This window comes from Nerophis ophidion, linkage group LG05 (assembly GCF_033978795.1).
Source record: "Nerophis ophidion isolate RoL-2023_Sa linkage group LG05, RoL_Noph_v1.0, whole genome shotgun sequence".
NCBI lineage: Eukaryota > Metazoa > Chordata > Actinopteri > Syngnathiformes > Syngnathidae > Nerophis > Nerophis ophidion.
The window spans coordinates 4167145-4191109 of NC_084615.1; the positions used below are offsets into that span (position 1 = coordinate 4167145).

The 23965-nt window shown below is 44.0% G+C and overlaps 1 protein-coding gene across 1 annotated transcript in view; it reads right to left on the reverse strand.

Moving 5' to 3' along the window:
* The window catches only part of fhdc2 (FH2 domain containing 2), a 42433-nt gene extending 41871 nt beyond the window's left edge, over positions 1–562 (reverse strand). Inside the window, exon 1 of the mRNA XM_061899753.1 lies at positions 377–562. The gene's annotated coding sequence lies outside the window, so the exon portion shown is untranslated. The remainder of the gene's footprint in view (positions 1–376) is intronic.
* Positions 563–23965: the final 23403 nt, after the last annotated feature.

Consider the following 23965-nt stretch of genomic DNA (forward strand, 5'->3'; position numbering starts at 1 on the left):
TGTTGACGTATTATTCAATAAATATATTGTTGCTATTATTTAGAATATTTTTTAAAATCTCACGTACCCCTTGGCATACCTTCAAGTACCCCCAGGGGTACGCGAACCCCCATTTGAGAACCACCGGAGTAGGATATACATTTTCTAAAACAGGCGGGGAAGTTGTAGTCAGGATAAAGCGAAAGTGCGCAAAACTTGTCGAAACTTTTTTTAAGAACATATTTTGGTAACAATTTTACGTATTTGTTGACACTTTACGTACAACGTGGATACAGCAACTCAACGTGCGTTCATGTAAACTCAATTAGGATGACAAACAGTTCAGTTAAACGATAACAAGTTGTGCGCACTGGGACTAATAACAAAGTTTTCTTACCTATAAAAAAAGCGACGACAATTCCCCGGGGGAACACTTTACTTCAACATGTCACCGCCGTTTATTTACTCCCTCCGTCTTTTGTGGCGTTTCTATCCCGATGAGAAGCACGACTCTGCCGCCGGAGAGAAGGGTCACTCGCCGCCGGGGACGCGCAGGCGCGCTCTCGCAGGTCTGATATGCCATGTTCGAGTCCTCCCAGTTTTTACATGGGGGCGGCGGAATTTTGGGTTTGTCAGGTGGGAGTGCGCGGAGATTAACCCAACTTTTGTCTACATCGGCGGGTAGAAACTTTTACAGTGTGCACAAGCTCCAAAGACATATTTAAATCCAGTTTCTTGAGGCATTGGAAACAGTTCCAGGCTATATTAAAGAGAAACTGCAAAAAACAGGCTGACTTTGAACCCATCATTCAAAGCAAGGTGGTGACAACAAGACATTTAATCACATTATTTTAATATTTAGCTCATCCATCCCATCCATTTCTACCGCTTATTCCCTTTTGGTGTCGCGGGGGGGCGCTGGTGCCTATCTCAGCTACAATCGGGCGGAAGGCGGGGTACACCCTGGACAAGTCGCCGCCTCATCGCAGGGCCAACACAGATAGACAGACAACATTCACACTCACATTCACACACTAGGGCCAATTTAGTGTTGCCAATCAACCTATCCCCAGGTGCATGTCTTTGGAAGTGGGAGGAAGCCGGAGTACCCGGAGGGAACCCACGCAGTCACGGGGAGAACATGCAAACTCCATACAGAAAGATCCCGAGCCTGGAATTGAACCCAGGACTGCAGGACCTTCGTATTGTGAGGCAGACGCACTAACCCCTCTTCCACCGTGAAGCCCAATATTTAACTCACTTTTTCTTAATTGAAGTATAAATTAAATGGTGGATCTTAACGTTAAAGGCCTACTGAAATGAGATTTTCTTATTAAAACGGGGATAGCAGGTCCATTCTATGTGTCATACTTGATCATTTCGCGATATTGCCATATTTTTGCTGAAAGGATTTAGTAGAGAACATCGATGATAAAGTTCACAACTTTTGGTCACTAATAAAAAAGCCTTGCCTGTATTGGAAGTAGCAGACGATGTGCGCGTGACGTCACGGGTTGTGGAGCTCCTCACATCCTCACATTGTTTATAATCATGGCCACCAGCAGCGAGAGCGATTCGGACCGAGAAAGCGACGATTTCCCCATGAATTTGAGCGAGGATGAAAGATTCGTGGATGAGGAAAGTGAGAGTGAAGGACTAGAAAGAAGAAGAAAAAAGACAGGGCAGTGGGAGCGAATCTGATGTTATTAGACACATTTACTAGGATAATTCTGGATAATACCTTATCTGGTTATTGTCAATCAATCAATCAATCAATGTTTACTTATATAGCCCTAAATCACTAGTGTCTCAAAGGGCTGCACAAACCACAACACAAACCACAACACAAACCACTACGACATCCTCGGTAGGCCCACATAAGGGCAAGGAAAACTCACACCCAGTGGGACGTCGGTGACAATGATGACTAAGAACCTTGGAGAGGACGAAAGCAATTGTGTTACTGTTGTTTTATATAGTCGTACCTGAAAGTCGGAGGGGTGTGGCCACGGGTGCGGTGACCGCCAGTGTCTCTGAGGGAAGCCACGTTTCTCGACGAGGCAAGGCGAAGGCAGCCAGTCGGGCCGGGCTGAGCTTTTTTCCCCCCTCCTTCACGGTGGAAGCATCCAACGTTCGGGGGCGGCCGGTCGGAGGAGGCTAGAGAGTCCGCAGCTGCCTCTTTGACAGGTGCACGAGGAACGACGCAAGCTCCGCTCATGTCTGCGGTAAGAGCCGACTTATTACCACAATTTTCTCACCAAAACCTTTCGGTTGACATGTGGTAGAGAATCATGTTTGCTTGACCGCTCTCTTCCATAGTAAAGCTTCACCTTCGGGTATGTAAACAAGGAAACACTGGCTGTGTTTGTGTTGCTAAAGGCAGCTGCAATACACCGCTTCCCACCTACATCTTTCTTCTTTGACGTCTCCATTATTAATTGAAAAAATTGCAAACAATTCAGCAACACAGATGTCCAGAATACTGTGTAATTATGCAATTAAAGCAGACGACTTATAGCTGGGATCGGGCTGGAATAAAATGTCTGCTACAATCCGTGACATCACGCGCACGCGTCATCATACCGCGACGTTTTCAACAGGATACTTTACGCGAAATTTAAAATTGCAATTTAGTGAACTAAAAAGGCCGTATTGGCATGTGTTGCAATGTTAATATTTCATCATTGATATATAAACTATCAGACCGCGTGGTCGGTAGTAGTGGCTTTCAGTAGGACTTTAAATCTAAATGCTAAATATAAATCCATCCATCCATCCATCCATCTTCTTCCACCTACCCGAGGTCAGGTCACGGGGGCAGCAGCCTAAGCAGGGAAGCCTAGACTTCTCTCTCCCTAGCCACTTCGTCCAGCTCTTCCCGGGCAATCCCGAGGCGTTCCCAGGCCAGCCGGGAGACATAGTCTTCCCAACGTGTCCTGGGTCTTCCCCGTGGCCTCCTACCGGTCGGACGTACCCCAAACACCTCCCTCGGGAGGCGCTCAGGTGGCATCCTGACCAGATGCTCGAACCACCTCATCTGGCTCCTCTCGATGTGGAGGAGCAGCGGCTTTACTTTGAGTTCCTCCCGGATGACAGAGCTTCTCACCCTATCTCTAAGGGAGAGACCCGCCACACGGCGGAGGAAACTCATTTCGGCCGCTTGTACCCGTGATCTTATCCTTTCGGTCATGACCCAAAGCTCATGACCATAGGTGAGGATGGGAACGTAGATCGACCGGTAAATTGAGAGCTTTGCCTTCCTAAATGTTGAATCTAAATGTTAATCAATCAATCAATGTTTACTTATATAGCCCTAAATCACTAGTGTCTCAAAGGGCTGCACAAACCACCACGACATCCTCGGTAGGCCCACATAAGGGCAAGGAAAACTCACACCCAGTGGGACGTCGGTGACAATGATGACTATGAGAACCTTGGAGAGGAGGAAAGCAATGGATGTCGAGCGGGTCTAACATGATACTGTGAAAGTTCAATCCATAATGGATCCAACACAGTCGCGAGAGTCCAGTCCAAAGCGGATCCAACACAGCAGCGAGAGTCCCGTTCACAGCGGAGCCAGCAGGAAACCATCCCAAGCGGAGGCGGATCAGCAGCGCAGAGATGTCCCCAGCCGATACACAGGCAAGCAGTACATGGCCACCGGATCGGACCGGACCCCCTCCACAAGGGAGAGTGGGACATAGGAGAAAAAGAAAAGAAACGGCAGATCAACTGGTCTAAAAAGGGAGTCTATTTAAAGGCTAGAGTATACAAATGAGTTTTAAGGTGAGACTTAAATGCTTCTACTGAGTTAAGTCTAAATGTTAGGTTTGCATACCAAATCTAAATAGTAATCTAAATGTTAAATCTAAACATTAGATCTGAACGTTAAAGGTGATCATGCAAAACCAACTTTACTGTTACGGTTGGTGGAGAAGGACGCCGCTTAGCCTTATATGTGTTTATTAAGATAATAACATGCGCAAGTTATCTAAATATGTACGATGTGACTCTGGGTTGGGTTTAGCTGAGTGTTACTAGGACTTGTCGAAGGTGCGTGTTGAGGAAGGTGCGGAAGTCCAGAAGGAGCAAGGCAGGTACGGAGGTCCGTGGGCAAGCAAGAGGTCAAGGGCAGGAGCGAGGCGTCAAGAGTCCGTGTCCAAGCGAGGGGTTCGAGATCCAGGAAGGCAGCAAGAAGATAGGAGGGAAACCTATCATGACTGGTTGGCATAGTGATGCCAAATTTGTCCCTTTGTGGATGCGTCGACATGAACACAGCAACGGTAAGTTTAAATGATTTATTAAACTTAACAAAAACAGGCTATGAATAAAAACACTGGAGCTAACAGACAAAATAAACCAAGGGCGCTAGCATAAAAGCAAGGAATAGAAAACAGAAAAACTATACTTGGCACGAAGGCACACAAAAAGGAAAAACAATTAATCAGCGTGAGAGCTGGAGTAAAACAAAGGCTTAGCAAGAAAAGCTAGCGAGAATATACATACGTGTAGTAGGCAGTCGTGAATGTTGCTCGAAGGCAAATTAGAGTCCCAGGCAGAAGAATGAAAAGAGGAAGGCTTATAAAGGGAAGGTGATTAACAGAGAACAGGTGTGCAGGAACCGGGAGTAACAGCTGAAACTAATAAGTAACCATAGTGATGGACTAAACGGGAAATAAACGGATCAAACGGAAAATGAGAACAACGATGGAAAAATAAACAATAATATGTGAAGATCCGAGTCATGGATCGAGACACACCGCTCGAATCCAGGGAACGAAGAGCTGCAGGGTGACGACACAGGACACAAAGAGAAAGGAAGCACATAGGCAAGGAGCGCTCGAGACGTGTAGGGCTTACTGTACGGGACAAGTAGCTACGTTCTGGCACTGGAACGCAGGATCCACTGGCTTATGAAGGACGTAGAGCAGGGGTGCCCATTACGTCGATCGCGAGCTACCAGTCGACCGCGGGGGGTGTGTCAGTCGATCTCCAGCCAGGCTTTTAAAAAAAATAGACCTAAAAATGAGTGATCATCAATCTTCACCAAGACGTCACTTAAATGACATTCACGGTACCGGAGGGTCTTGTGAGATGACGCTGGCTGCTGCAAGATCATTATTATGAAAATATGACCGAGAGGAAGGCGAGAAACACTTTTTATTTCAACAGACTCTCGCGCCGTACCTTCCGTCAAAACTCTAAAGGCCGACTGCACATTTCCTATCTTCACAATAAAAGCCCTGCTTCATGCTGCCTGCGCTAACTAAATACAGAGTCTGGGAAAACTGGCGTGCACAAGCGATCCCTCAGAAAGCTGGCGTGCACATCACTTGTGCACGCCAGCTTTCCGAGACTCTTATTTTGTTAGCGCAGGCAGCATGAAGCAGGGCTTTTATTGTGAAGATAGGAAATGAGCAGTCGGCCTTTAGAGTTTTGACGGAAGGGACGGCGCGAAAGTCTGTTGAAATAAAAAGTGTTTCTCGCCTTCCTCTCGGTCATTTTTTCATAATAATGAACTGGCAGCAGCCAGCGTCATCTCACAAGACCCTCGGGTGCCGTGAATGTCAATCAAGCAAGCTACGGAATTTGCCGCCGATGTTTTTCTTGTAAAGTGTATGGAAGCTGGATGAATTAGATGCCAAAAACCAACCACTTTCATGTGGTATTGTACAGAAAGGACAACTTTTTTTCTCCTCCATTTGAAAATGTGGGCGTTATCATCATTACTGTCTGATTCCAATCAATGCAAGTCATCAGAATCAGGTAATACACCAACTTATATTCTTGTCTTTGTGAAAGAAAGACATCTATATGTGTTACACATGCTTGTATTATCATTAAACACATTTAACTTGTTTACAAAAATGTCTCTTTCATAAATAAATAAATATAAATGATATATATAAATGAGGTAGATCTCCTCGAGTTGGTCAATTGAAAAGTAGCTCGCCTGCAGAAAAAGTGTGGGCACCGCTGACGTAGAGCTTTCATCAGTTGCAGGTGTGTAGATTGCAGATTGTGTGCGGCCACAGCCTGCAGTTGTGGACAAAGGGGTGTACCTCGCCCCATTCTTTCTTGTGAAAGACTGAGCATTTTTTGGGAAGCTGTTTTTATACCCAATCATGGCACCCACCTGTTCCCAATTAGCCTGCACACCTGTGGGATGTTCCAAATAAGTGTTTGATGAGCATTCCTCAACTTTATCAGTATTTATTGCCACCTTTCCCAACTTCTGTCACGTGTTGCTGGCATCAAATTCTAAAGTTAATGATTTTTTGCAACAACAGAAAAAATGTTTATCAGCTTGAACATCAAATATGTTGTCTTTGTAGCATATTCAACTGGGTTGAAAAGGATTTGCAAATCATTGTATTCTGTTTATATTTACATCCAACACAATTTCCCAACTCATATGGAAACGGGGTTTGTAAGTACATGAGAATTGTCATTAATGAGTACTTGTCTTTTACATCTCACATTGAAAAACTTGTGGCTAAACTTAAAATTGGATTGGGATTTTTCTCGAGAATTGTTTTTTTTTTTTTTCCCCTACAAGTTAGGAAACGCTTGATCCTGACCACTTTTAGGTCTTTGCTAGATTATGGAGACTTGCTTTTTATGAATGATTGCCCTTATTTGAAAAAACTGGATACTGTATATCACTGTGTCTTACGTTTTATTACAGGTTGCGGCAACCTGGTCCACTATTGCACTTTATATGCAAAGGTAAACTGTCCATCTTTATCAGTACGCAGATTTTCTCAATGGTTGTGTTTTATATATATATCACTTCTTGGTCAGTGTTTGATCAATCAATCAATCAATCAGTGTTTATTTATATAGCCCCAAATCACAAATGTCTCAAAGGACTGCACAAATCATTACGACTACAACATCCTCGGAAGAACCCACAAAAGGGCAAGGAAAACTCACACCCAGTGAGCAGGGAGAATTCACATCCAGTGGGACGCCAGTGACAATGCTGACTATGAGAAACCTTGGAGAGGACCTCAGATGTGGGCGACCCCCCCTCTCTAGGGGACCGAAAGCAATGGATGTCGAGCGGGTCTAACATGATACTGTGAAAGTTCAATCCATAATGGATCCAACACAGCCGCGAGAGTTCAGTTCAAGCGGATCCAAGACAGCAGCGAGAGTCCCGTCCACAGGAAACCATCTCAAGCGGATCAGCAGCGTAGAGATGTCCCCAACCGATACAGGCGAGCGGTCCATCCTGGGTCTCGACTCTGGACAGCCAGTACTTCATCCATGGTCATCGGACCGGACCCCCTCCACAAGGGAGGGGGGGACATAGGAGAAAGAAAAGAAGCGGCAGATCAACTGGTCTAAAAAGGAGGTCTATTTAAAGGCTAGAGTATACAGATGAGTTTTAAGGTGAGACTTAAATGCTTCTACTGAGGTAGCATCTCGAACTGTTACCGGGAGGGCATTCCTCAACTTTATCAGTATTAATTGCCACCTTTCCCAACTTCTTTGTCACGTGTTGCTGGCATCAAATTCTAAAGTTAAAAAAATGTTTATCAGTTTGAACATCAAATATGTTGTCTTTGTAGCATATTCAACTGAATATGGGTTGAAAATGATTTGCAAATCATTGTATTCTGTTTATATTTACATCTAACACAATTTCCCAACTCATATGGAAACGGGGTTTGTATAATGACTAGCAAAAGTACCGGTTGGACGTGCCCTAAACACCTCCCTAGGGAGGCGTTCGGGTGGCATCCTGACCAGATGCCCGAACCACCTCATCTGGCTCCTCTCCATGTGGAGGAGCAGCGGCTTTACTTTGAGTTCCTCCCGGATGGCAGAGCTTCTCACCCTATCTCTAAGGGAGAGACCCGCCACACGGCGGAGGAAACTCATTTGGGCCGCTTGTACCCGTGATCTTATCCTTTCGGTCATGACCCAAAGCTCATGACCATAGGTGAGGATGGGAACGTAGATCGACCGGTAAATTGAGAGCTTTGCCTTCCGGCTCAGCTCCTTCTTCACCACAATGGACCGGTACAACGTCCGCATTACTGAAGACGCCGCACCGATCCGCCTGTCGATCTCACGATCCACTCTTCCCTCACTCGTGAACAAGACTCCTAGGTACTTGAACTCCTCCACTTGGGGCAGGGTCTCCTCCCCAACCCGGAGATGGCACTCCACCCTTTTCCGGGCGAGAACCATGGACTCGGACTTGGAGGTGCTGATTCTCATTCCGGTCGCTTCACACTCGGCTGCGAACCGATCCAGCGAGAGCTGAAGATCCCGGTCAGATGAAGCCATCAGGACCACATCATCTGCAAAAAGCAGAGACCTAATCCTGCGGTTACCAAACTGGAACCCCTCAACGCCTTGACTGCGCCTAGAAATTCTGTCCATAAAAGTTATGAACAGAATGGGTGACAAAGGACAGCCTTGGCGGAGTCCAACCCTCACTGGAAATGTGTTCGACTTACTGCCGGCAATGCGGACCAAGCTCTGGCACTGATCATACAGGGAACGGACCGCCACAATAAGACAGTCCGATACCCCATACTCTCTGAGCACTCCCCACAGGACTTCCCGAGGGACACGGTCCAATGCCTTCTCCAAGTCCACAAAGCACATGTAGACTGGTTGGGCAAACTCCCATGCACCCTCAAGAACCCTCAAGAACGGTAGGAGGGCACGTCCAACCGGTAGGAGGCCACGGGGAAGACCCAGGACACGTTGGGAAGACTATGTCTCCCGGCTGGCCTGGGAACGCCTCGGAATCCCCCGGGAAGAGCTAGACGAAGTGGCTGGGGAGAGGGAAGTCTGGATTTCCCTGCTTAGGCTGTTGCCCCCGCGACCCGACCTCGGATAAGCGGAAGATGATGGATGGATGGATGGATAGCAAAAGTACATTTTTTCAATGCTCATTCTTGCAAATAGTGCATGAAAGAGCTCTGAATAACGTCAATGGTGATATTGGTTACACACCAGCCTCCATTGAGGCAAGCAGTGCTGTGATCTGGTGCTGCTGCCGAAGACCTTGATCATGCTCAGAAATATATCCTGCTGAGAACCCGAGAGCCGTAGTGGATGGCTCTCAGACATGGGAACGCATATCCACATCTCCACCGCGACACACCATCAGTTCGGGAAAAAGATAGCACGGGTTGAAAGGCAAGAGGCTAGAAGTTGCAAGGTGGTGCTGAAATAGCCCAGGTGCTGGCAGGTGGAGCCGTTGCATTGACCTTTCATCCCCCCCCACCCCAGTTCTATATCACCTAGCGCCGCTGAATCTCAGGTAGCCTCCTTCACAGGCTCCGCTGACAAGTACATGTCATCGCCTCTCGGGCTGAAGTAATTAGGAGGTTACGACCCCGCAGATCTGGCTATTGTTGTTGCTGTGCAGCGAGGCATGTTGCAGTGTAGCCGTGCCAGAACAAACTTCTCTCAGGAAACTTCATTTTCTATTCGGTCGGACACGACGTCCCAGCATATGGCGCACTTCCCAGAATGCACGGAAATGCCACCGTTGACAGACAGCTGCTTTATAGTCCAAGACTGCACCATTTCACCCCGGCATGGTGGCAGGGGTCAGTGAGGAAGGGATTTTTAACTTGGCATCCATCACTTTGCCTAACAGTGAGCTGTAGAGAATGTGCATGAAAGTGTTCATGTGTAAGAATTCTGTGGGAGCCTCGTGGTTTTTTTTAATATTGCAGTTCATAAAACCTTGTAATTTATAGTAGGCCTCTTTTTTTCCCTCTAATGTCAGACCCTTGCCTTATATTTGCATCTAAAATTTGATGACTGCAATTAAATAAGTAAATATTGTCCAGGGTGTACCCCGCCTTCCGCCCGATTGTAGCTGAGATAGGCGCCAGCGCCCCCCGCGACCCCAAAAGGGAATAAGCGGTAGAAGATGGATGGATGGATGCAGTTGTGGGGAAGTTTTAGGCAACATTTTCACCCAATGTTGACTAAGATTAGGACTGTATTGCACTGCAAACTGTTTCCTCTTCGGTTCCCTCTTGCAGGCTTGATCTGGCTCTAAAATGTACTATAAAGGGGGTTCATGGCTTGTTTTAACAGGCAGCTAAAAGTTAAGTTAAATGCCTACTTGGCGGGGTACACCCTGGACAAGTCGCCACCTCATCGCAGGGCCAACACAGATAGACAGACAACATTCACACTCACATTCACACACTAGGGATCCATTTAGTGTTGCCAATCAACCTATTTTATTGAGTTTTATTTAATTTTATTCAATTGTATTCAATTTTGGTCCATTTTATTCTATTTTTTTTCTTTTGCACACATTCACTGAATGAAAGCTTTTATTCCATCCATCCATTTTCTGCCGCTTATTCCCTTTCGGGGTCGCAGGGGTGCTGGAGCCTATCTCAGCTCCAATTGGGCGGAAGGCGGTGTACACCCTGGACAAGTCGCCACCTCATCGCAGGGCCAACACAGATAGACAGACAACATTCACACTCACATTCACACACTAAGGACCATTTAGTGTTGCCAATCAACCTATTTTATTGAGTTTTATTTAATTTTATTCAATTGTATTCAATTTTGGTCCATTTTATTCTATTTTTTTTCTTTTGCACACATTCACTGAATGAAAGCTTTTATTCCATCCATCCATTTTCTACCGCTTATTCCCTTTCGGGGTCGCAGGGGTGCTGGAGCCTATCTCAGCTCCAATTGGGCGCAAGGCGGCGTACACCCTGGACAAGTCGCCACCTCATCGCCGGGCCAACACAGATAGACAGACAACATTCACACTCACATTCACACACTAGGGACCATTTAGTGTTGCCAATCAACCTATTTTATTGAGTTTTATTTAATTTTATTCAATTGTATTCAATTTTGGTCCATTTTATTCTATTTTTTTTCTTTTGCACACATTCACTGAATGAAAGCTTTTATTCCATCCATCCATTTTCTACCGCTTATTCCCTTTCGGGGTCGCAGGGGTGCTGGAGCCTATCTCAGCTCCAATTGGGCGGAAGGCGGCGTACACCCTGGACAAGTCGCCACCTCATCACAGGGCCAACACAGATAGACAGACAACATTCACACTCACATTCACACACTAGGGACCATTTAGTGTTGCCAATCAACCTATTTTATTGAGTTTTATTTAATTTTATTCAATTGTATTCAATTTTGGTCCATTTTATTCTATTTTTTTTCTTTTGCACACATTCACTGAATGAAAGCTTTTATTCCATCCATCCATTTTCTACCGCTTATTCCCTTTCGGGGTCGCAGGGGTGCTGGAGCCTATCTCAGCTCCAATTGGGCGGAAGGCGGCGTACACCCTGGACAAGTCGCCACCTCATCGCGGGGCCAACACAGATAGACAGACAACATTCACACACTAGGGCCAATTTAGTGTTGCCAATCAACCTATCCCCAGGTGCATGTCTTTGGAAGTGGGAGGAAGCCGGAGTACCCGGAGGGAACCCACGCAGTCACGGGGAGAACATGCAAACTCCACACAGAAAGATCCCGAGCCCGGGATTGAACCCTGACTACTCAGGACCTTCGTATTGTGTGTCAGACACACTAACCCCTCTCCCACCGTGAAGCCCTGATTGCTCTACCATAAGCCCCAATTAAAACATATCTTATGTGTTACTGTCAAAATCAAAATTGCAAAAAACATATTAAACGTGATAAAATAAAGAAATAAAATATTTGAATCTGTAGCACCCATTCGAGCTTCCTGGGTTGGCTGACATCGTCTCACAAGATGTAGTTTGTCTTTAAATATCCTTCTTGAAAATGGCCTTGCAAATATATGTGTTGTCTGGTCTAATCATAAAAGATGCAGACGAGGCGTGTTGACTGAGTTCTTAAAAGTTTACTCCACAGTGTGCCCATCAAAAACATCCCGGCATGGCGAAATGAGGCTATTGCGCATGCTCTTCAGTACTGTGGTATGCTGGGTAATGAAGTTCTTATGTTACCTAGCTCATAACATCACAATATGTATCTACCTTAGGCCAGCTAGAAGGCCTTACTGACTACAAATCGTGATCTGATTGGCAATCGCAACTGTCTGTCGAATGTTTGTGTTGGTTTGTTGAATCTAAAGTAGGGCTGCAAATCTTTGATTGTCCCACGATTCAATTCAATATCGATTCTTCGGGTCACGATTCGATTCAATATCGATTTTTTTTTTTTCAATTCAATACGATTCTCGATTCAAAAACGATTTTTTTCCCGATTTAAAATAATTCTCTATTCATTCAATACATAGGATAGCAGCAGGATCCACCCCAGTCTGCTGACATGCAAGCAGAGTAGTAGATTTTTGTAAAAAGCTTTTATAATTGTAAAGGACAATGTTTTATCAACTGATTGCAATAACGTAAATGGATGTCGAGTGGATCTGGTTTAATATTGTGAGAGTCCAGTCCATAGTGGATCTAACATAATAGTGAAAGTCCAGTCCATAGTGGATCTAACATAATAGTGTGAGTCCAGTCCATAGTGGATCTAACATAATAGTGAGAGTCCAGTCCATAGTGGATCTAACATAATAGTGAGAGTCCAGTCCATAGTGGATCTAACATAATAGTGAGAGTCCAGTCCATAGTGGATCTAACATAATAATGAAAGTCCAGTCCATAGTGGATCTAACATAATAGTGAGAGTCCACTCCATAGTGGATCCAACATAATAGTGAGAGTCCTGTCCATAGTGGATCTAACATAATAGTGAGAGTCCAGCCCATAGTGGATCCAACATAATAGTGAGAGTCCTGTCCATAGTGGATCTAACATAATAGTGAGAGTCCAGTCCATAGTGGATCTAACATAATAGTGAAAGTCCAGTCCATAGTGGATCTAACATAATAATGAAAGTCCAGTCCATAGTGGATCTAACATAATAGTGAGAGTCCACTCCATAGTGGATCCAACATAATAGTGAGAGTCCTGTCCATAGTGGATCTAACATAATAGTGAGAGTCCAGTCCATAGTGGATCTAACATAATAGTGAGAGTCCAGTCCATAGTGGATCTAACATAATAGTGAAAGTCCAGTCCATAGTGGATCTAACATAATAGTGAGAGTCCAGTCCATAGTGGATCCAACATAATCAATCAATCAATCAATGTTTACTTATATAGCCCTAAATCACTAATAGTGAGAGTCCAGTCCATAGTGGATCTAACATAATAGTGAGAGTCCAGTCCATAGTGGATCTAACATAATAGTGAAAGTCCAGTCCATAGTGGATCGAACATAATAGTGAAAGTCCAGTCCATAGTTGATCTAACATAATAGTGAGAGTCCAGTCCATAGTGGATCTAACATAATAGTGAGAGTCCAGTCCATAGTGGATCTAACATAATAGTGAAAGTCCAGTCCATAGTGGATCTAACATAATAGTGAGAGTCCAGTCCATAGTGGATCTAACATAATAGTGAGAGTCCAGTCCATAGTGGATCTAACATAATAGTGAGAGTCCAGTCCATAGTGGATCTAACATAATAGTGAAAGTCCAGTCCATAGTGGATCTAACATAATAGTGAAAGTCCAGTCCATAGTGGATCTAACATAATAGTGAGAGTCCAGTCCATAGTTGATCTAACATAATAGTGAGAGTCCAGTCCATAGTGGATCTAAACATAATAGTGAAAGTCCAGTCCATAGTGGATCTAACATAATAGTGAAAGTCCAGTCCATAGTGGAGCCAGCAGGAGATCATCTTGAGCGGAGACAGGTCAGCAGCGCAGAGACGTCCCCCAACTGATACACAGATGAGTGGTCCACCCTGGTTCCCCGACTTTGGACAGCTAGCGCTTCATCTGTGGTCACCGTATCTTTGCTTCAGAGGAGAGGGGGCAGAGCAGAAAAGAAACAGCAGATCAACTGGTCTAAAAGGGGGGTCTATTTAAAGGCTAGAGTATACAAATGAGTTTTAAGGTGAGACTTAAATGCTTCTACTGAGGTAGCATCTCGAACTGTAACCGGAGGGCATTCCAGAGTACTGGAGCCCGAATAGAAAAACCTCTGTAGCCCGCTAGCTCACTAATAAGCCGGAGTTCTTTGAACGCAGATTTCTTGCCGGGACATGTGGTACAATACAATCAGCAAGATAGGATGGAGCTAGACCGTGTAGTACAAACCCCGTTTCCATATGAGTTGGGAAATTGTGTTAGATGTAAATATAAACAGAATACAATGATTTGCAAATCCTTTTCAACCCATATTCAGTTGAATATGCTACAAAGACAACATATTTGATGTTCAAACTGATAAACATTTTTTTTTTGCAAATAATCGTTAACTTTAGAATTTGATGCCAGCAACACGTGACAAAGAAGTTGGGAAAGGTGGCAAATAAATACTGATAAAGTTGAGGAATCCTCATCAAACACTTATTTGGAACATCCCACAGGTGTGCAGGCTAATTGGGAACAGGTGGGTGCCATGATTGGGTATAAAAGCAGCTTACATGAAATGCTAAGTAATTCACAAACAAAGATGGGGTGAGGGTCACCAATTTGTAAGCAAATTGTCCAACAGTTTTAGAACAACATTTCTCAACGAGCTATTGCAAGGCATTTAGGAATTTTACCATCTACTGTCCGTAAAATCATCAAAAGGTTCAGAGAATCTGGAGAAATCACTGCCCGTAAGCGATGATATTAAGAACCTTTGATCCCTCAGGTGTACTGCATCAAAAACAGACATCGGTGTGTAAAGGATATCACCACATGGGCTCAGGGACACTTCATAAAACCACTGTCAGTAACTACAGTTGGTCGCTACATCTGTAAGTGTTAGCTATAACTCTACTATGCAAAGCAAAAGCCATTTATCAACAACACAAAGGAACGCTGCCGGCTTCTCTGGGCCATAGCTCATCTAAGATGGACTGATGCAAAGTGGAAAAGTGTTCTGTGGTCTGACGAGTCCACATTTCAAATTGTATTTGGAAACTGTGGACTTGGTGTCCTCCGGAACAAAGAGGAAAATAACCATCCGGATTGTTATAGGCGCAAAGTTCAAAAGCCAGCATGTGTGATGGTATGGGGGTGTATTAGTGCCCAAGGCACGGGTAACTTACACATCTGTGAAGGCACCATTAATGCTGAATGGTCCATACAGGTTTTGGAGCAACATATGTTGGCATCCAAGCAACGTTATCATGAACGCCCCTGCTTATTTCAGCAAAACAATGCCAAGCCACGTGTTACAACAGCGTGGCTTCATAGTAAAAGAGTGCAGGTACTTTCCTGGCCCGCCTGCAGTCCAGACATGTCTCCCATCGAAAATGTGTGGCGCATTATGAAGCGTAAAATACGACAGCGGACAACTTAAGCTTTACATCAAGCAAGAATGGTAAGGAATTCCACTTTCAAAGCTTCAACAATTAGTTTCCTCAGTTCCCAAACGTTCATTGAGTGTTGTTAAAAGAAAAGGTGATGTAACACAGTGGTGAACATGCCCTTTCCCAACTACGTTGGCACGTGTTGCAGCCATGAAATTCTAAGTTAATTCTTATTTGGAAAAAAAATAAAGTTTATGAGTTTGAACATCAAATATGCTGTCTTTGAAATGCATTCAATTGAATATGGGTTGAAAAGGATTTGCAAATCATTGTATTCTGTTTATATTTACATCTAACACAATTTCACAACTCATATGGAAACGGGGTTTGTATTTTATATGTAAGTAGTAAAACCTTAAAGTCACATCCTAAGTGGTTATGTTAGGCCTGACAGCACACCACTGGTTTCTCTTAATATTTATTCACAGTTACAAGCGGCCCTCTGGGGAAGCCATAACTGCGTCGTGGATCTTAATAAAAAACGATTTTGACACCCCTGATGCGGACCTCAAGGGAGTGTTTTAAACGTAGGTGAAAAATTACAATGTAACCCTTTAAAGTGAAGGAGGCACTTCATAAAAATGGCTTTGTTCCTCCTCCATGAAGACATTATCACAAAACACAACCAGGATTTACTATTGCAAAAGTGATTCTTCACTATAAAACTTGTTTGTGCAATGCTGAAAAAGCAGAATGTAAAAGCAATCCATTTCATGGATTAGCAACCCGGGCGCCCTATCTATCAATCAATCAATCAATCAATGTTTATTTATATAGCCCCAAATCACAAATGTCTCAAAGGACTGCACAAATCATTACGACTACAACATCCTTGGAAGAACCCACAAAAGGGCAAGGAAAACTCACACCCAGTGGGCAGGGAGAATTCACATCCAGTGGGACGCCAGTGACAATGCTGACTATGAGAAACCTTGGAGAGGACCTCAGATGTGGGCAACCCCCCCCCCTCTAGGGGACTGAAAGCAATGGATGTCGAGCGGGTCTAACATGATACTGTGAAAGTTCAATCCATAGTGGCTCCAACACAGCCGCGAGAGTTCAGTTCAAGCGGATCCAAGACAGCAGCGAGAGTCCCGTCCACAGGAAACCATCCCAAGCGGAGTCGGATCAGCATCGTAGAGATGTCCCCAACCGATACACATCCTGGGTCCCGACGAGCGGTCCATCCTGGGTCTCGACTCTGGACAGTGAGTACTTCATCGGACTGGGCCCCCTCCACAAGGGAGGGGGGGACAGAGGAGAAAGAAAAGAAGCGGCAGATCAACTGGTCTAAAAAGGAGGTCTATTTAAAGGCTAGAGTATACAGATGAGTTTTAAGGTGAGACTTAAATGCTTCTACTGAGGTAGCATCTCGAACTGTTACCGGGAGGGCATTCCAGAGTACTGGAGCCCGAACGGAAATCGCTCAATAGCCCGCAGACTTTTTTTGGGCTCTAGGAATCACTAAAAAGCCGGAGTCTTTTGAACGCAGATTTCTTGCCGGGACATATGGTACAATACAATCGGCAAGATAGGATGGAGCTAGACCGTGTAGTATTTTATACGTAAGTAGTAAAACCTTAAAGTCACATCTTAAGTGCACAGGAAGCCAGTGCAGGTGAGCCAGTATAGGTATATATGTATGTATATATGTATATAAAGGTATATACAGTATAGGTATATATGTATGTATATATGTATATAAAGGTATATACAGTATAGGTATATATGTATGTATATATGTATATAAAGGTATATACAGTATAGGTATATATGTATGTATATATGTATATAAAGGTATATACAGTATAGGTATATATGTATGTATGTATGTATATAAAGGTATATACAGTATAGGTATATATGTATGTATATATGTATATAAAGGTATATACAGTATAGGTATATATGTATGTATATATGTATATAAAGGTATATACAGTATAGGTATATATGTATGTATATACTGTATGTATATAAAGGTATATACAGTACAAGCGTAATATGATCAAACTTTCTTGTTCTTGTCAAAAGTCTAGCAGCCGCATTTTGTACCAACTGTAATCTTTTAATGCTAGACATGGGGAGACCCGAAAATAATACGTTACAGTAATCGAGACGAGACGCAAAAAACGCATGGATAATGATCTCGGCGTCTTTAGTGGACAAAATGGAGCGAATTTTAGCGATATTACGGAGATGAAAGAAGGCTATTTTAGTAACGCTTTTAATGTGTGACTCAAAGGAGAGAGTTGGGTCGGAGATAATACCCAGATTTTTTACCGAGTCACGTTGTTTTATTATTTGGTTGTCAAATGTTAAAGTTGTATTATTAAATAGAGTTCGGTGTCTAGCAGGACCGATAATCAGCATTTCCGTTTTTTGGGCGTTAAGTTGCAAAAAATTAGTGGACATCCATTGTTTAATTTCATTAAGACACGCCTCCAGCTGACTACAATCCGGCGTGTTGGTCAGCTTTAGGGGCATGTAGAGTTGGGTGTCATCAGCATAACAGTGAAAGCTAACACCGTATTTGCGTATGATGTCACCCAGTGGCAGCATGTAGATGCTGAAGAGTACAGGGCCAAGGACCGAACCCTGGGGAACTCCACACGGTACCTTAACGTAGTCCGAGGTCACATTGTTATGGGAGACACACTGCATCCTATCAGTAAGATAAGAGTTAAACCAAGACAGGGCTGAGTCTGACATACCAATTCGTGTTTTGATACGCTCTAATAAAATATTATGATCGACGGTATCGAAAGCAGCGCTAAGATCGAGGAGCAGCAACATAGATGACGCATCAGAGTCCATCGTTAGCAATAGATCATTAGTCAATTTTGCGAGGGCTTGAATGTCGTGTAAAAGAGTGTGGGAAACAGAAAGTATTGATATAACCATAAACAGTTATTGTGCCTTCTGGGTTGTGTGCTAGATTAAATAGGTCAGTGCAACAGTACTTTTAAACACAGCCTGCATGAGAAACATACACACACACCTGGGTCTGATCTGGAAATGTGACAGTGTGTCTGGCGGGGGGGCGGGTGGCGTGGGGGGGTCTTCTTAATCAAACCCAGGTTACTCACATCAGTACTTGGATCACGTGCGGTTATGGCCGACAAGGATCTATGGACTGGGTCAGACCACCAGCCTGATAAAAGGAGGCAAGCAAAAAAACAAACAGAACCGACATGTCTATATTTGGGTCTTTCACTCTTTTCCAGCACGACCGCATGACAAATCTATACACATCTCCTAAATCTAAGAGCCCCACTTCCTACGCAGCAATACTTGAAAACCTTCGGGCGACTTCACGCACGGCGTCTGCTGCTGTGTGTGAGGGTTCACAGACGGGGCATCAAACCATGATACAAACAATATGGACAGAGGGAGACAAGAGGTCGTGACTCAGGATTACAAACACAGCATGAAGAGCGCTATATTTCAGTGGATACTTACTGCTTAATATGAGCTGTCACTGTCTCACAGTTGCTTTTTCTCCACGCTGGAAGGTAAACACAACGATGCAGCAATGATGTCACGGCATTGGCCACGAGACTTCCTAAGCATCCGGAGCACCTAGCAGACATATTTGGTCACTCAATTTTTTTAAATGGCTGTAAATTACATTCTCGACACCCCCCCAGGTGATTTGGTGTTATGGTTGTACGGCATACTAGATATTAGTATCGCGGTACTAATGAATAAAAAATGGTACTATACTTTGTTAGAAAAGTATCGGTTCCAAATGTATTTTTATAATTTTTTTAAGAGGCATAACAGCACGCCGTTAAGTCATCAATCAATCAATCAATGTTTGTTTATATAGCCCCAAATCACAAATGTCTCAAAGGACTGCACAAATCATTACGACTACAACATCCTCGGAAGAACCCACAAAAGGGCAAGGAAAACTCACACCCAGTGGGCAGGGAGAATTCACATCCAGTGGGACGCCAGTGACAATGATGACTATGGAAAACCTTGGAGAGGACCTCAGATGTGGGCAACCCCCCCCCTCTAGGGGACCGAAAGCAATGGATGTTGAGTGGGTCTAACATGATACTGTGAAAGTTCAATACATAGTGGCTCCAAGACAGCAGCGAGAGTCCCGTCCACAGGAAACCATCTCAAGCGGATCAGCAGCGTAGAGATGTCCCCAACCGATACAGGCGAGCGGTCCATCCTGGGTCCTGACGAGCGGTCCATCCTGGGTCTCGACTCTGGACAGTCAGTACTTCATCCATGGTCATCGGACACAAGGGAGGGGGGGGACATAGGAGAAAGAAAAGAAGCGGCAGATCAACTGGTCTAAAAAGGAGGTATATTTAAAGGCTAGAGTATACAGATGAGTTTTAAGATGAGACTTAAAAGTCATGACATTGCTGGGTTTACGAGCAGAGGAGCATGTTCGGCAGCGCACAATAACAGAATAGAATAGAATAGACTCTATTGTCATTTTTTTTTTGCATATAACGAGATTAAAGACTCCAACTTAAGGTGCGGTTGAGGGAACAAATATGGGGTAAAATAAATAACACAAGAGGTAATAAAGGAAAAACTAACAAATCAATCAATCAATCAATGTTTACTTATATAGCCCTAAATCACTAGTGTCTCAAAGGGCTGCACAAACCACTACGACATCCTCGGTAGGCCCACATAAGGGCAAGGAAAACTCACACCCAGTGGGACGTCGGTGACAATGATGACTATGAGAACCTTGGAGAGGAGGAAAGCAATGGATGTTGAGCGGGTCTAACATGATACTGTGAGAGTTCAATCCATAATGGATCCAACACAGTCGCGAGAGTCCAGTCCAAAGCGGATCCAACACAGCAGCGAGAGTCCCGTTCACAGTGGAGCCAGCAGGAAACCATCCCAAGCGGAGGCGGATCAGCAGCGCAGAGATGTCCCCAGCCGATACACAGGCGAGCAGTACATGGCCACCGGATCGGACCGGACCCCTCCACAAGGGAGAGTGGGACATAGGAGAAAAAGAAAAGAAACGGCAGATCAACTGGTCTAAAAAGGGAGTCTATTTAAAGGCTAGAGTATACAAATGAGTTTTATGAAATAAACAGACTACTATCCAATACAAATAACAAGCAATCCTGTGCAATATACAAAAGACTGTAGAAATACAAAATACTGTACTTACATATATTACATATATATGAATACTTACAAGTGTCATGTCTGTGTGATCATGTTTTGTTTTTTTTGGACACTCGGTTCCTGTTTTTGCACTTCCTTGTTTGTTTTGTTACCATGACTACCCATTAGTTTTTACCTGTCCTCGTGTCACGCACCTATATCACGTTTTGCACTCGCACACCTGTTTTCACTGATCATGTCACTCCTATTTAAGCCAGTCTGTTTCTGTTGTTCGTCCTGGCAACATCACCATCTATCACCTGTTACGCACCTTGTGATGAACCATGCCAATGATCCATCTGTGCGCTTCTTCTTCTACGATAAGCAGGGTCTTTACATAAACACACAGAAACGGCACGCCTCCCGCAGTCATATATCCCAGCACCAGGTCGCATGGTGATGCAGATTTGTTCTTCCAGGAATGCTGACGAGCCTTGGACACAGCGTGAAGGTAAGAACAAATGATTTATTTCAAAATGAATCAGACTGTGAAAAAGAAAAACTTGCTCAAAGCACAGAAGGCAAAACAAAAGAGCTAGCATGGGAGCTAGAAGAACAAAGGGCCTAGCGTGGAAGCTAGCAGGTACAGAATCGGGAACAAAAGTCGTCACTTGTTGTATGAACACAAACTACGAAACCAGGCAGACTGACGAGAGAAGGCAGGCTTAAATAACGACAGTGATTACAAAAACAGGTGTGCGGCAGGAACCAGCGGCAGGTAAAAATAATACGTAGCTATGGTGACGAAACTAACTAACAGGTGCACAAACAGTAACATAAGGAGTCCAAAACTAACAGAAAACACAAACAGACTCAAAAAACTAAATCATAATATAATCTGGGCAGCGGATCATAACATCTTCTTCAACGAGGGAAAATGAAGTCGGCGGCAGCTTATCGTAGTTGCGAGACCTGTTGTGGCTCAATATTGGTCCATATATAAGGCGCACCGGATTATAGGGCACACTGTCAGCTTTTGAGAAAATGTGAGGTCTTAAGGTACGCCTTATAGTGCGGAAAATACGGTACTTTGTGTCTTTTGATAGCCTGTTGATATCAGAAGTACTGATATCAACCAAAGCTCCTCATCCCACCCCGGGGATTGTAAATAATGTCAATAATTCAATGTATATACTATCAATTAATCAATGTTTATTTATATAGTCCTAAATCACAAATGTCTCAAAGGACTGTACAATCCACTACGACTACGACATCCTCGGAAGAACCCACATAAGGGCAAGGAAAACTCACACCCAGTGGGACGCCAGTGACAATGATGACTATGAGAACCTTGGAGAGGACCTCAGATGTGGGCAACCCCCCCCCTCTAGGGGAACGAAAGCAATGGATGTCGAGCGGGTCTAACATGATACTGTGAAAGTTCAATCCATAGTGGCTCCAACACAGCCGCGAGAGTTCAGTTCAAAGCGGATCCAAGACAGCAGCGAGAGTCCCGTCCACAGGAAACCATCCCAAGCGGAGTCGGATCAGCATCGTAGAGATGTCCCCAACCGATACACAGGCGAGCGGTCCATCCTGGGTCCCGACGAGGGGTCCATCCTGGGTCTCGACTCTGGACAGCCAGTACTTCATCCATAGTCATCGGACTGGACCCCCTCCACAAGGGAGGGGGGGACATAGGAGAAAAAGAAAAGAAGCGGCAGACCAACTGGTCTAAAAAGGAGGTCTATTTAAAGGCTAGAGTATACAAATGAGTTTTAAGGTGAGACTTAAATGCTTCTACTGAGGTGGCATCTCGAACTGTTACCGGGAGGGCATTCCAGAGTAAAACCTTAAAGTCACATCTTAGGTGCACAGGAAGCCAGTGCAGGTGAGCCAGTATAGGTATATATGTATGTATATATGTATATAAAGGTATATACAGTATAGGTATATATGTATGTATACATGTATATAAAGGTATATACAGTATAGGTATATATGTATATAAAGGTATTTACAGTATAGGTATATATGTATGTATATATGTATATAAAGGTATATACAGTACAGGTATATATGTATGTATATATGTATATAAAGGTATATACAGTACAGGCGTAATGTGATCGCACTTTCTTGTTCTTGTCAAAAGTCTAGCAGCCGCATTTTGTACCAACTGTAATTTTTTAATGCTAGACATGGGGAGACCCGAAAATAATACGTTACAGTAATCGAGGCGAGACGTAACAAACGCATGGATAATGATCCCGGCTTCTCTAGTGGACAGAATGGAGCGAATTTTAGCGATATTACGGAGAAGAAAGAAGGCCGTTTTAATAACGCTAGTGACTCAAAGGAGAGAGTTGGGTCGAAGATAATACCCAGATTTTTTACAGTCACCTTGTTTAATTATTTGGTTGTCAAATGTTAAATTTGTGTTATTAATTAGAGGTCGGTGTCTAGCAGGACCGATAATCAGCATTTCCGTTTTTTTGGCGTTAAGTTGCAAAAAATTAGCGGACATCCATTGTTTAATTTCATTAAGACACGCCTCCAGCTGACTACAATCCGGCGTGTTGGTCAGCTTTAGGGGCATGTAGAGTTGGGTGTCATCAGCATAACAGTGAAAGCTAACACCGTATTTGCGTATGACGTCACCCTATGATGATTAACCTGTGCGATGACTGTATTATGCTGGTAGTATGTATTTGTACCATGAATTGATTAACGTGGACCCCGACTTAAACAAGTTGAAAAACTTATTCGGGTGTTACCATTTAGTGGTCAATTGTACGGAATATGTACTGAACTGTGCAATCTACTAATAAAAGTATCAATCTATCAATCAAACGTCGTCCTAAGTCAAATAAAAAAAAACCAAATCAACTTTATTTATAAAGCACATTAAAAATGTAGGGCTTCCGGTGGAAGAGGGGTTAGTGCGTCTGCCTCACAATCCGAAGTTCCTGCAGTCCTGGGTTCAAATCCAGGCTCGGGATCTTTCTGTGTGGAGTTTGCATGTTCTCCCCGTGACTGCGTGGGTTCTCTCCGGGTACTCCGGCTTCCTCCCACTTCCAAAGACATGCACCTGGGGATAGGTTGATTGGCAACACTAAATTGGCCCTAGTGTGTGAATGTGAGTGTGAATGTTGTCTGTCTATCTGTGTTGGCCCTGCGATGAGGTGGCGACTTGTCCAGGGTGTACCCCGCCTTCCGCCCGATTGTAGCTGAGATAGGCGCCAGCGCCCCCCGCGACTCCTAAAAGGGAATAAGCGGTAGAAAATGCATGGGATGGGATGGATTAAAAATGTACCACAGGGGTAGCCAAAGTGCTGTACAATGGACAAGTTAAAAGATAATACGAAGACCGAGCAAACAACACAACACAAACAGAACATGATAAAAAATAAATAAATAAAACATAAAAACAGGGGCGCCATTGCAGGATAGATATCACTTAGTGTTAAAAGCCAAGGAATAAAAGTATGTTTTTAAGAGAGATTTAAAAACAGGAAGACAGGAGGCTTG